This window comes from Trichechus manatus, unplaced genomic scaffold (assembly GCF_000243295.1).
Source record: "Trichechus manatus latirostris isolate Lorelei unplaced genomic scaffold, TriManLat1.0 scaffold00007, whole genome shotgun sequence".
In the NCBI taxonomy this organism is placed as follows: Eukaryota; Metazoa; Chordata; class Mammalia; order Sirenia; family Trichechidae; genus Trichechus; species Trichechus manatus.
The window spans coordinates 1,923,543-1,935,501 of NW_004443943.1; positions in this window are offsets into that span (position 1 = coordinate 1,923,543).

An 11,959-nucleotide genomic window follows, 5' to 3' on the forward strand; every position below is an offset into this window, starting at 1 on the left:
TTCTGAAAATTAGTTCTGAGCCAGTTATAACTGAATAAATAAGTCTGAGTTCACATTCTTATTACAATTGGATTAACCGGAAATTAACTGCCACAACTGGGTCCAAATATGTTAACAGTGAAACCATGTTTGTTCTGCAATAGATTATTAAATAGAAAGAGAAGAAAATCACTTTAGAGTTAGAACAATCTTTGAGATTCTCCAAGAATAACAGTATCAAGTAGTAGTTAAGTATGTGAGCTAACCTAGTGTGAATCTTTACTCTGCCACATACCATCTGTGTGATCTTAGAAAAGTTTCTTAGCCTCTCTGAGCCTCAGTTTTCTATCTGTAAAGAATAAAAGGTAAAAAAAACTACCTTCTAAAAGAATTAATGGGGGAAATAAATGGTAAAATAATGTACATAAGCTCCTAGTATAATGCCTAGCACACGGTAATAACTAAATAAATGGTAGTTATTATGTAGTATGACTTCATTATTTAACAAATGAAGAAACTGAGACTCAAAGAGATTAAATGAGTTATAGTAATTTAGGGACAGGGCTAAGACAAGAACTTAGAACTTCTGGATTCCAGCCTAGTGCTCTATTCAGGGTAACTTACCATTGACCACTCACTGTATAATTTGGACTTTTCTAGTATATAATTTGTGAAAACTTGGATAGTGAACTGAGATAAAATATATATACACATATATATCTATTTTCTGTGAAAATGAGGTTTCAAGTTGAAAATATATAACCTACTTATGAAAATGAGGGTTATCATTACTGATGTCAGCTAGACCTTGGCTGAAAGCAGAGAATACAAAAAAGATGTTTACTTTTGACTGTGTGGATCATAACAAATTATAGATAACATTATGAAGAACAGGAATTCCAGAACACTTAATTGCGCTCATGTGGAACCTGTACATAGAACAAGAGGCAGTCACTCAGACAGAACAATGTGATACTGCATAGTGTAAAATCAGGAAAGGTATGCATCAGGGTTGTATCCTTTTACCATACTTACTCAATCCGTATGCTAAACAAATAACGCAAGAAGCTGGACTATGTGAAGAAGAACACGTTATCAGAATTGAAGGAAGACTCATTAACAACCTGTAATATGCAGATGACACAACCTTGCTTGCTGAAAGCAAAGAGGACTTGAAGCACTTACTGATAAAGATCAAGACTACAGCCTTCAGTATGGATTACACCTCAACATAAAGAAAACAAAATTCTCACAACTGGACCAATAAACAACATCATGATAAACAGAGAAAATATTGAAGCCATCAAGGATTTCATTTTACTTGGATCCACAATCAATGCCCATGGAAGCAGCAGTCAAGAAATCAGACGACATATTGCACTGGGCAAATCTGCTGCAAAAGACTTCTTTAAAGTGTTGAAAAGCAAAGATGTCACTTTGAGGAGTAAGGTATGCCTGACTCAAGCCGTGGTATTTTCAATTGCATCATATGCATGCAAAAAGCTGGGCAGTGAATAAAACAGACTGAAGAAGAATTGATGCCTTTGAATTATGGTGTTGGGGAAGAATATTGAATATACCATGGAATGCCAGAAAAACGAACAAATCTGTCTTGCAAGAAGTACAGCCAGAATGTTCCTTAGAAGTGAGGATGGTGAGACTTTGTCTCATGTACTTTGGACATGTTATCAGGAGGGACTAGTCCCTGGAAAAATGTCATGCTTGGTAAAGCAGAGGGTCAGTGAAAGAGAGGAATACCCTCAAAGAGATGGACTGACACAGTGGCTGCAACAATGGGCTCAAACATAGCAACGATTGCGGGATGGTGCAGGACCAGGCAGCATTTTGTTCTGTTGTACATAGGGTCGCTATAAGTTGGAAATATCTCAACGGCACCTAACAACAGCAACAGTTTATGAAAATGATTTTTTTCAAGCTCTTTACTAGTATAATTTAATAAACCAACCATAAACATTCTTTGTAAGCTAGTTACAAGTCATTCATGACTGTTTAATTGAAAGGTCCTATTCTCAGCAACATTTGGTTAAGTCAGTTTCAGTAGTGTTATAAATTTATCCACTGTAGAAAATGCATTTCCTTGAGTCAGAATTAAAATCATCCGCTGTTAAAGGCCCTCTAATTGCACAGCCCCGTCAATACAGGAATCACCACTCCAACATTTCCCTAAATGGACCATTTGTCTCTGGCTGAATAATTTTGGTGAGACTGAACTCATTACTCTCAACACAGCCAGTTCTATGTTTTAACTCTTGTGATGGTCAGAATGCCCTTCAAGCTCTCACATAAACTTAAGATAATATCTAGCATATACACAGCACTTAATACATTCCAGAAGTTACCCGTCATTAGTCAACCTGAGAGTTCCTCACACTTTTCAGCAATGGAGCAGGGGGATATTTAAGCTTAGTTTATTTTGCAGTATAAAGTACAGCAAGACTCCAGGTAGTTCACCTAGTCCAGATGAGAACCAGGTGCCTTGGATCCTAATAGATGTTCAGTATATGGCATTGAATTGAGAAGGTCAAAGGTGTGTAGTAATTTATTCATATTAGGTATGATAATAGAAGTGATTAAAATTTCTTTTTAGGGGGAGAAACTGTAGAAAGTATGTCTGAGTCTAATAAAAAAGAAATAAGGAGCTGGAAGAATTTTTCCCACTACAATGTGACTCCCAGATAAAAGATGGGTTAGTCACAATTCTTTTGGTTGCAAGTGACAGCAACCTACTCAAGAAGAGGGGAAATGTTTTGACTCATAAATGCACAGGAAGATGGGATGGGATTGGCTGAAATCAGAGACTGGTGGGCTATTAACTTTCCCTTTCCCTTTCTCATTGTGTGTTAACTTCATTCTCAGACTCCTTCCACAAGGCGGGGTTCCTGTCAGCTACCTGTCATGGCATACTTTACAGCCTTGAGAACAGAGAGAAAGAGGCCCTCTTCTCCCTAGGTCTAGCCACTCCAGTTAGAATACCCAAGGGAAAGGTTCTGAAAGGCCTGACTTGAGCCACATGCCCACCTAGGGACAATCACATGGCCTGGGATGTGAGCATCTTTAGACCCACCTAAAATCTGCCACCATGATTAGCATTTATGCAATGCTTTCTATGTGCCAGGTACATGCACTCTCTTGTTTACATCTCCTAAAGTAAGAATTACGATCACAGGAGGTGCCTGTAGGGGCACATTGAATTATTCTAAGAGGCACAAGCAGTCTGGCCTGGAAGGAGAAGGGAGAACCTGAAGTCCCCAGTGAAAATGAAAAGCTGGACCCCACAGCAGGTACCTCCCCATCTCATCCAGAATCAACAGGAACAAGAGTAGACTTCTTCACCCCCATTCCAACTGCCCCAAATACCTTTCCCAGTCAGGATAGATTCAGGCACTGAGGGGTCTGGTCCGAAGATTATACAAGTTAGAAGGCCCTCTTAAAGAAAAAGAATATCAAAACATTTTACTTCTGCAATTTTTACAAAAATAATGACCATGTGGACACATTGGTAATGCCCGTTAGCCATGCCCCTCTAAATGACGGGTCCTAAATGTAAGCTTCTGCTGATAAAATTTTCATAACAAACTGTGGTTGGAACCAGGATTTAAGTGGGCATCTAGGGTCTCAAACATTCACTCTTTTTCTAGGACACGATCCTGTAGGGCTCATTCCCACTTATCTTTTAAGACCCTCTACAATTCAGGTTTTTTACTAATTTAGATTGTCTTACCTCCATTAAGTCAAATCCTGGAAATGTACCCTTTTCATAATTATTTGCAACTGACTCCCACCCATCCCACACAGGCATTTTCTTTCTTTAACAAAATATGGTCTCTGACTAAGAAGAAATGGGCTTGGGACACCACTTACTCCAAGGCAAACTCTTTGGCCTCATTGTCACGGGCTTGAACCTGACATTCCCAGCCACAGCACTACTGAAACTGATAGTCTAGTCATGTAGGGATTTTCCTGACTCCATGTCTGTCTCCCTGTGGCTGTTTATTTGTACTGCTGTCTGCTTCAGTTTGGGACACTGACCTTATAAGCTACTTCCCCAGCCCAAGGCTGTAGCCAGAGAACTAAGAGTTTCTCTCTGGCACTCCTGACAGCCAATTGGAAGGAGGAACTGACTATTGATTTACACTGTTTAACTGGGTTGGGGGAGGGGAATGTGGGAAGAGGAGGTGGAAAGAGAGAGAGAGAGAAAGACAGAGAGAGAGATCCTTCTGAATCAATGCCAAGCCAGCTGTGGCTCTCTGGACAGCTGAGTCATAGTCTATCAGGCAGTTCAGTTGGAAGACGCACTGTGCATGCTAACTTAAGAGTTCCGGTTGAAGGAGAGGAGAGTTATAGAAAAAAAGGGAAGGATAAGGAAAAAAAAAAAGCCACCGTTTAATTTCAGATAGTACTGCATTCTGAGACTCATTGTGATTACAGCTGAAGGACAAGAAGCCAGTTCCCCTGCAAATGAGGCTCCATTCTCATGTGGTTAGTCAACAATCCCTCAGGGAAATCTGAGCATTGGCATTTTATTTTTTAATACATAAGTTACAGTAATTGTTAGAAGATTCTGGCTGCTGCCTCCTTATTGGAACTGGCTAAATGTTGCCTTAAATGTTGGCCACTGAGTCACAGGTTCATAATCAGCTACCTTGTGGCTGGATTTGGCAGCCTCACTAGGGCACAAGAAGGTCATTACAGAAATAATTGGAATGACGATTATATGTTTAAAATTTACCCAAAATGAAAACAATAATCTCCAAACAATGGCAAGGGAGGCCTTGGAAGGAGTCTAAGGAACATAGAAATGAACATAGTGGATCACTACTATTATGGCTAGAGAATTCACTTCAGGTGGAATTCCTCAGGCAGTGGAAGAACATGTGCCCACTTAGAGTGGGGTCTATTCATTGTAGTCGTAACTGGTTCATTGTATTTGTGAAGCAAAGACAGACTGCATGGAACCTATCAGCTGCCTGCTGTCACCCATTAGCTCTGCTACTGGGGAGAGGCTCTGTCTTGCCTCCCTGAAGGTTGAAGTAGCCCCCAAGCCTGTCTTTCTGCTGCCATGCAGAGTAGGGAGTGTTTTAGAAGGAAGTCACTGGGCCATGTCCAAAGGATTTCCTACAAATCCATGCTATCGAGACCTAGCTGTGTCCAAGGCTGGCCAGGGGTCCTGTCCTTTTACTCACCTCTTGTTGCTTCTGTTCTTTTTCCCACCAAGCAAGCTGCTTCTCCCTTTCTAGACATAGACTAGACATATAAAAGGATGGTGTGTGTGTATGTGTGTGTGTGTCTCTGTGTGTGTAAGAGAGAGACAGAGAAACCTCCTCTCTGACACTGACCTGGGCACCCCCTTGGGCCTTCTGCTGCCATCTCCCTGATCCATCTCTGCCCTCTCCAAGTTCAGATCTTGTTTTGCTCTAGGCTAGTGATTCTCTGCAGTGGGTGCGCTTTTGAATCACCTGGGTGGTGGGGGCGGGGGGAGGCTTTAAAAAGTACCAATACTGGAAATACTAGTTCCCCATCTCCCTAACTTCTAGAGTAGACTCCCCAAAACCAAACCCACTGCCATGGAGTCAATTCCAACTCATAGCGACACCATAGGGTTTCCAAGGCTGGAAATGTCTAGGGAAGCAGACTGCCACATATTTCTCCCACGGAGCAGCTAGAGGTTTCTAATTGCCAGCCTTTGGGTTAGCAGTCAATGGCTTTAACCACTACACCACCAGGGCTCCTAGAGTAGACAAGGAGTATTATTTTTAAAGTTCTCCAGCTGATTCTAACGTGAAATTACCAGCCTCTTCTCAAATACTCTTACTGAGGCTATAGCAGCATCTATAATGTCTATCATGTAAAGGTCCTATAAGATTTAGCAAAAGATCTTACACAGTACCTTGAAAATATTATTTAGTAAGGATATATGTACATATATCTATATATCTCATATATATACATATATCTATATATATCATATATATCTATATAAAAAAATACAAAATCCAGCCAAACTAAACCTGTTGCTGTCGAGTCAATTCCAACTTGATGGCAACAGGTTTGGTTTGGTTTGGTTTTATACATACAAATGTGTGTGTGTGTGTAAGGCTTTATATGTCTAGTCATTTATGGTTAGCATGATTAAATTCCTTTTTCACTTTATTCCCTTCCAAGGAGGAGGCAGGAAGCCTAGATTCTGGTCCAGACTCTACCTGTATAGCCTTGGACAAATAACCTATCCTCTTTGGAGCTCTATTTCCTCTTCTAATAAAATAAATGGCTTAAATTAGATATTCCCTGAGATCATTTTCACTTCTAGGCTATGATGACCATAAAATCCAATGGTTATTTGTCAGTCATCTATTATTTATCAGCTATGTGACCTTGGGTGACCCCTTTATCTTCTCCAGGCTTCTCACAGTCCTCATGTGTAAAAGTTAGATGAAAAGATAGGGCCAAAAAACCCCAAACCAAACCCGTTGCCATCAAGTCGATTCCGACTCATAGTGACCCAGGTTATCCAAACCTGTCCAGCTGAACGTTATTAGTCCAGGAGGGGCTCCATGATAAAAGAGTACCCGGGGATGGCACAGTGAAGGGCCTGATGAGTCCTCTAGTAAGGAACCTGGGTTAACTCTTATTAAAGCCAGAAATTTCAGTCATTTGACAATGAAGCTATTGTTTTCTTGTAAATCCTGTTAACATCCCATAGAACTAACAGCTGTCTTTGATTTCCAGACCTCTTCCACTTCTTAAATTCTACTATTTTGTGGCCAAGGCATGAGTCTGTTAGATAAAAGAGGGACTATCTTGCTCGTTCCTTTGACATATAAAATACAACATTATTCAGCCAATGTTCCACCCCAGGCTTTGGCTGCTTAGCAGGGATGTATGCAATCTGACACCGACATTTTCTGGGGCATACCTACTTTTGAGAAGATATTTTAAAAAGTGAAATGACAAGTCAGAAGTCATTCTGGTTCCAGTCTAAATTCTCTTCACTCTAACCTATGTGAAGCAGGTCATCAGGAAAGAGAAGTAAACAGAACTCCCTCACTCACTTTCCTTAGTTTGATCAGTAACACCAATTCCACATCATCAAAATATGTCCAGGATTGAAGCGATCATCTATGTAAAGGCAACACAGAATTTAAGAAGTGCTTCTGAAATCAAACTTCCTGAATGGGCGATTTACCTAATCCTCTGTTCCTTGGGATTCTGATCTGTGAGCTGAGATAATATTGTCTTTAATAAAATTACCATTGCTGTAGAAATAAGTAACCTAATAGGTGTAAAGCACCTACAGCAGTGCTGGCACATGGTAAGCCCTCAATAAATCTTTATTATCATCTGGACCATGGATGATCTCTGTGTGATCAGTAGCAGATTCAGCTTGCAGACTTACTTTATCTGGCCCTGAATATAGGCATCGTTTTAAATTTTGAATGCCTTTAGTGAGGGCATATGCTGTCTAGTTTGCCTCTGATCCCACCTCTTCCTACTGTGTGGCACCTGGCCACTATACACTTGTGTTAACTACCTGGCACCTGAGTCTAGAATGCCTAGCGGATAGATGGGGCTTTCTAAGTATTTGTTGAATGAACAAATGAGTATACACACACATATACACACAAAACAAAATCCTTACTAGAATACTCTTTAGGAGTGGCTGTCCAGCTTCTGCTTCAAGGTCTCCATGACTGGGAACTCACCACCTTCCATTCTGTACTTGGACCTCTCTGCTCATTGGAAGGGAGAGCTCTGGTGGCACAGTGGTTAAGTGCTTGGCTGCTGACTGAAAGACCAGTGGTTCAAACCCACCAGCCACTCCACGGGAGAAAGATATGGCAATCTGCTTCTATAAAGATTTACAGACTTGGAAACCCGATGGGACAGTTCTACTCTGTTCTATAGGATTGCTATGAGTCGGAATCAACTCAATGGCAGTGGGTTATTTTGGTACTCATTGGAAGTTTATTTGTATATTGAGCCCAACTCTGTTCCTCGGAAACTTATTTATTCTCATTCGACCCTTTGATAGTTTGATGCTGGAGAAAATATAGTCCAACGCTCTTACTTGAGAGAGAAACAAATGAATAACCAGGGAGATGCAGTGACTCTCAGAAAGTCAGGACCCAATGTTTCAATCTCAGCCTGGGAGGACACAGCTTCCGCTTAGGGATCGACAGGCACCTTTGTGGTTTGATTTGAGAATCTCCAATGCCTCAAAATATCAGCCCCTTTGCTAGTCATTTAGACATCAAAGCTTCATTCCTTTGAGCCCTGAAGAACTTTCCAAATTAATCAGATAATTTTCTATTAAAATGCAATTGTGTTGTTATGGGTTGAATTGTGTCCCCCAAAAATATGTGTCGTAAATCCTAACCATTGCCTGTGGTCATAATTCCATTTGGGAATGGGTTGCGTTTGTTATGTTAATAAGCAGGATTAGGTTATGTCAGTGAGGATTAGGTTATGTTTATTATGCTAATGAGGCAGGATTAGTATGTATCTTGAGTCAATCTTTTTTGAGATATAAAAGGGATTAAACAAGTAAGTGAGAGAAACAGAGACAGAGGAAGAGAGATGCCAACCCACATGAAGGTTGCCCAGGAGCAGAAGCTCAGAAGAGACAGGGACCTTCTTCCAGGGCTGACAGAGAAAGAGAGAGCCTTCCCCTAGAGTAGACACCCTGAATTCTGATTTCTAGCCTTCTAAACTGTGAGAAAATAAATTTGTTTGTTAAAGCCACCCACTTGTGGTATTTCTGCTATAGTAGCACTAGATAAGTAAGATATATGTGTTCCTTGCTTTATCAGCCAACATCTCAGTTATTAATTAATCCTTTGGTAAGGATGAAGATGAGCAAGAGGAACGGCACTCAGGCTAGTCTCTGAGAAGGGAGGTACATGGTCTAAGGACAGGGGTTCAGAAGGAGAACAGGAGAAGGGCGCTGCAGCCAGACCTCACCTACTTCGCAATAAGACCAGACACAGCTCAGGTCCACACCCAGCCTGATTAGGATGTTGCTCAATGTCCCCTGGGGAAGAGACGGGGGTGGGGGACAGGCAGTGGCTAATTTAATATAATCAACATGCAATTGGCTCCTTTTCACCTTTAAAGGAAATGGAAAGAAAGTATCCATTAGTATACTTTCTAGAATCCCAATCCTGGATTGGGAACGTTTTGGGGAGAGTGAGATGATGCAAGTCCAGCTCAGCGGAAATCACCCTCGTTCTTTGGCTCCCGATCAGATGATGGAAATCGTTCATCAGGACTGCATTTCTCTATCTCTCTCTCTTTGGAGTAGGGGCTCTTTGAACACAGTCTCTTGGGGGCTCTGGTTAAAATTATGAATCCTCTCCCAGAAAAAAAAAATGCATTAATGTGGAGAATTTTACATACAACCTCAAGCAGTACCTCACCCTCTAAAATCAGTGTTCGTGGACCCCAAAATAACGTTTGCAGCACATTGGGGTTTATTCCCACCTGCCTCATGTATCATTCAGGGGGCACTCTGGGGACCAGGAGAAGGCAAGTGGGACTTGAGAGCCTTGTAGTGGGAATACACCCAGCCAATTCTCTTTGCTTGGGGCCAACACAAAAATAGGCTGGATTCACAGGGCACATGGGATGCAGGAACTGGGTTGCAGGGGAAAATGCAAGTTCAGTTCTGTTCCATTCGTCAGACTTATTGAATACCTACTGTGTGCCAACCACCCTGCTAGATAGTGGGATGACCAAGATGTCCAGTTCTGCTCTGGAGGCACCCAGAGTCCTGTTGGCGAGACAGACTTGCCGTGTTAGCTATCTATTGTTGTATGATAAGTTAACTGAAACCTAGTGCTTAAAACTTAGTTGGGTGTCTTGGGCTCAGGGTCTTTCACGAGGTTGTAGTCAAGCTGTTGTCCAGGGTTGCAGTCATCTCAAGACTCAAGTGAGGCTGAAGAATCTGCTTCCAAGTGCACTCCTATAGCCCTTGGCCGGCCTCAGGATATCTGCTTCCGAGCTCACGTGGCTCCTCACCATGTGAGCCTCTTCGTAAGCTGCTTGAGTGTCCTGATGACATGGCATGTGGTGATTCAAGAAAGAGAGAGAAGCAGAAAATGCCCAAGACAGAAGCCACAGCCTTTTTATAACCTATTCTCCAAGGTGGCATCCCATCACTTTTGCAAGTCACTAGGTCCAAAAGATATTCAAGGGAGGGGGTTACACAAGGGTGTGAATACAAGGAGGCAGGGATCATTGGGGCTATCTTAGAGGTTGCCTACCATACTTGCAGACATAATTTCAAAACGATATAGAAATGGTAGAAGTGAGGTATGTGTTGGATGCTACGGGAGCACAGAGAAAGAGCTCCTCAGCCAGCCTGGGGGAATTAAGGAAGAAAGATACTTGGAAGAGGGGTGATGCCTGCTTTAAGTCTGATAAAGGGAGGAGGTAGTCAGGCAAAGAAGAGAGGAAGGTGGTTCCAAGCAGAGGGCACAGCCTGGACAAAGAGGAAGTCGTGAAATAGCACACACTGTTTCTGCCTGCTGTAGACCTGCCCACTGACTTAAACCCTTTGCGGACATTGCCAAAATGAAGCTTTCTCACTGATAAAATTAAGACTTGAAAGAACACTGAAAGTGAGAAAACAAGCCATTCATTTTGGGTTGATAGGCATGCATGGGTTTCTCTAAGACATAGAAACCTCATCTCTTCCCTCTCCTTTCCCACCTGCCCTTCCTTTGCCATACTTGTGCCACTCCTGCCAAACTAAAGGACTTGCATTTCACTGAACACCCTATGTCCCTGTGGTACCCTCGACCTGGAATACTTTTTCTTCCTCCTCCTCACTCTGGACATTTTCTTTGCTTAACTCCTTTCCATCTTTAAGGGGAGCCTTCTCTGACCCTTTTGATCTGAATTGAAAGACCTCAGCTTTATACTCATGCCATCTTATGTCTACTTCTGTGGTAGTGCTGACCACTCTCCATTATAATCCTCAGTTTACTTGCATATACCACCCTCTGTAAGCTCCCTAAGGACAGTCATTGGCTCCTGTGTCCTCATAATTATATCCTCAGTGATTGGCACAAAGTAGAATCACAATCTATTTTTGTAGAAGGAAAGAAGAAAGGATTCTGTGGGGTTCTCCAGAATCTTTCAAAATTTATGATTCAATAGCAGGGGAACTAGGTGAGAAAGATGATTTGAATTTACAACACAGGTAGTCCCTTTGTGTGACAGTATGGTCAACCATCAGAGCAACATGGGGATCTATTGATCTGTATTTGATTGTTCTCTGTAATATTCATGTACTTGGAAAAACAGTCAGGCCTGTTTAAGACCTGTCAAAAGGAAGAAAAAATAGTAGAAGTAGTTGAGTTATTGACCTATAAGACAAAAGCCCTTTGGAGAATTCAGAGATGTTTGGTTAATGGAGATTTCAGCAGCATTCTTGCCTCATTCTTCTTACACACCAGGTTTTGCCTGGGAGGGGGAATACCCAGAAAACTTCTGGAGAGGTGGGTACAAGAGCTTAAACAGTGCCTTTAAGACCTAATCACTCTCTATCTCTGCTCTGCTTTCTTCTATCTTAGCTACACCCTTAGAAGTGCTGTTATAGATTGAATTGTGCTCCCTTCCCCAAATATGTGTTCTAAATCCTAACCAGTATACATGTAGATATAATCCCATTTGGGAATAGGGTTTTCTTTGTTATGTTAATGAGGCCATATCAGTGTAGGGTGTGTCTTAAACCAATCACATTTGAGGTATAAAAGGAGCAGTTTAGGCACAGAAACAAGCAACCACAAACCTAGGGAAGATACACACTACATGAAGATCGCCAAGGAACCGAGGAGCAGAAGCTGAAAAGACACAAGTACATTTCCCCAGCGTCGACAGAGAAAGAAAGACTTTTCCTAGAGTTGGCATCCTGAATTCTGACCTCTAACCTCCTAAACTGTGAGAAAATAAATTTTTG